Raw genomic sequence first — 3,081 nt, forward strand, 5'->3', positions numbered from 1 at the left:
TAAATTGCAGTGACTCAAGTCAACTAATTGCATGACCTAGTCAGCATCCTTTATCTTATTTCCACCCTTTGTTTGCTCCATATTAAGTCTTTCATTTCACCTTCACATGGTCTACACCTTGAAAGGACGTGCAAAGCCTCCCTCTTTACTGTGATCGGCTCAAACAGGAACCCACAAAAGGACTGTTTGACTGCCAACAAGCAATTACCATAAGTCATAAGCACGATGTTGTGTTAGATGTTGATATGTTAGCCGGCAAGGGTATAGCCCCCATAGGTAGCCACATCCCAAAGAGGCCTGACAAAATTGCATGTTCATACTGCTATTGATGCAGGCGAGCCATGTGTCCACATCACAGCTGACCCTTGCCGTACAAAGCATCGTTTGTTGTCATGGAATTCCACCAGCTCACACTTGGTATAGTGATTCAGTTAGGCAATTTTAGTGCACCCCTGGTTTGCCACTTTCATATTTAAAAGGGCAGCTGCCCCATATATCTGTTCAAGTCCACTAAAGGGGTTAAAATTGTTCGAACAATTGCAATCAGGCCCATCATCCAGCAGGCTAGCATGGCTATATGCTGACTGAACATCAACGGCTGTACCTCATTTAGCAGAGATTTTTCCATCACATTTTGTGGAGGTTAAAGATCATCCTTTCAATACCACAGTTCTGTCGGTGCCTGTTCAGTTGGCACATAATGTTTATGAAAGGAACATTATCTGCCATGTCTGCATTTTCATCAGTACATGATGCAGTTAACGCATTCCACAAGGCCACAATTGGTACCATAGTTTTTCTGCATCCTTTAGTTTGTGACACTTGCCATAAGTATTTAAACTGTTTTCATCATTGTGACCTGTGTCTCTAATGCTTGAAATATACAAATTGTATTGCAACAGTTGCTCTGGAATCACAAAACAATTCAGAATTCAGTGGTACAAGATGTAATTGGTGACCAAGAGTAATTTGCGGGATATTTGAAGACAAAATAATAACGCCGACCATAAAACCTCCAGCCATATCCATGTGTTTTCTTTTTTGCCAAACAGAACAAGTTCATGTCAAGAACAAACTCTGCTTAGCCTCCTCTGCCTGCTGGACCTCAGCAACTCAGACAGGTATCTACTTCTTAACAAGTCTGGCTTAGAAAATCTATGCAGTCGGAAGTTGAAGTAACGGCTTTTCAAGACCCATGCATCTCATAAAGTTGTGTCTGCAGTGGCTTTTCAAGAACCTTGCATCTCATAGAATTAATAACTTTCCCCACATCCACCTCTCTGCCAACTATGCCATAGAGGTGTGATAGTGCAATATAGGGAGATGCGCTTTCTGGATAAAGTGCAAACATATGATTTGCAATACGCTCACTTCTATTTATGTCAAGCTGGTTTCTGCAGGCACCAAGTAAAGTCATCCATGAAACAATAGTCGGTTGACAGGGCATCTGCTTAATCACATCCTCTGCCTCATCTAGCTGTCCTGCTCGACCAAGCAAGTCAACCATGCAATTATAATGCTCCGCTTTAGGTGCAATGCCATGGTCTTGTTTCATAGAAATCAAACAGTCATGCCCATCATCCACCAAGCCAGCATGGCTACATGCAGAAAGAACATTGACAAATGTAACCTTATTTGGCAGAACTCTTTCTCTTCGCATGTGGTAAAAGAGTTGAAGAGCCTCCTTTCCATTCCCATGTTGACAATATGCTGCAATTATGGCATTCCATGATATCACATTTCGCTCGGGCATGATATCAAACACCTTCCGTGCATCTGTTAGGCTTCCACATTTGCTATACATGTTGACAAGAGTTGTTGCAACAATCACATCTGACTCAAAGCCACGATGCAATACATGAACATGTGTGTGTTTGCCTTCCATAAGCGCTGCCTGGTTGGCACACGCAGAAAGAATGTTGATCAAAGTAATCTTATCTCCCATGACTCCTTCCTGCTGCATATCATTAAAAAGTTGAAGGGCCTCCCTGTCATGCCCATGATGGGCATAAGCTGCCATCATGGCATTCCATGAAACCACACTTTGTACAGCAATTTTGTCAAACAGATTTCGGGCATCCTCTAGTTTGCCACACTTGCCATACATATCTACAAGGGCGGTTCCTACAATGATGTCTAGTTCAAATCCAAAGTGTTTTATGTGAATGTGCACTTGCTTGCCTCTACCCAGGTCTGCCTCATTGCCACACGCTTCAAGGACGCTGACAAAAGTGACTTTGTCAGGGATCATTCCTTCGAGCTGCATTTGGTTAAACAGCTGGATAGAGAGCTTGCCCTCCCCATGCTGGGCACATACTGCAACCATGGCAGTCCACAAAATCATGTCCCTTTTGGGCGACCTCTCAAACATGCTACGTGCATGATCCACGCTGCAGCACTTTCCATACATATTAACAAGGGCAGTCACTACAACCACATCCTGATCAAAGCCGCAGTGTATAATTTGTGTGTGCACCTGCTTGCCTTCAGTCAAGGCTGCCTGGCTGTCACACGCATTCAGAATACTGATGCAGGTTACCTTGTTTGAGATCACTCCTTCAGATTTCATTTGGTCAAAAAGTTGAAAAGCCTCCGCAGCAAGCCCATACTGTGCATAAACTGATATCATCGCATTCCATGTGACTACATTCCGTTCAACCATTTCATCAAACAATGTTCGTGCCCCTCTCAAGTTGCCACACTTGCCATACATGTTAATAAGGGCAGTCCGAACAAAAATGTCTGTATCAAATGAACTGCCTACAATGCAAGCATGTATATGCTTTCCTAGAGTGAGGGCTCCCTCAGTTACAGATGCATGAAGAGTGCTAACGTAGGTAATCTTGTTAGGCATGACTCCATTCTGCTGCATTTCATTGAAGACTTTTATCGCTTCAATACCCTTTCCATGTTGGGAATACACTGCAATCATGGCACTGCATGACACCTCATTCTGTTCAGGCATTTCGTTAAATACCCTATGTGCATCCTTCAGGCTGCCACACTTTCCATACATACTTATAAGAGCATTTCCCACCAACACATTTGATTCAAAATTGCTGCAGGTGATGCGAGCATGCA

This window comes from Dipteris shenzhenensis, chromosome 24, assembly GCF_047967505.1.
Source record: "Dipteris shenzhenensis isolate YYH24624 ecotype China chromosome 24, Dip_SZ_1.0, whole genome shotgun sequence".
NCBI lineage: Eukaryota > Viridiplantae > Streptophyta > Polypodiopsida > Gleicheniales > Dipteridaceae > Dipteris > Dipteris shenzhenensis.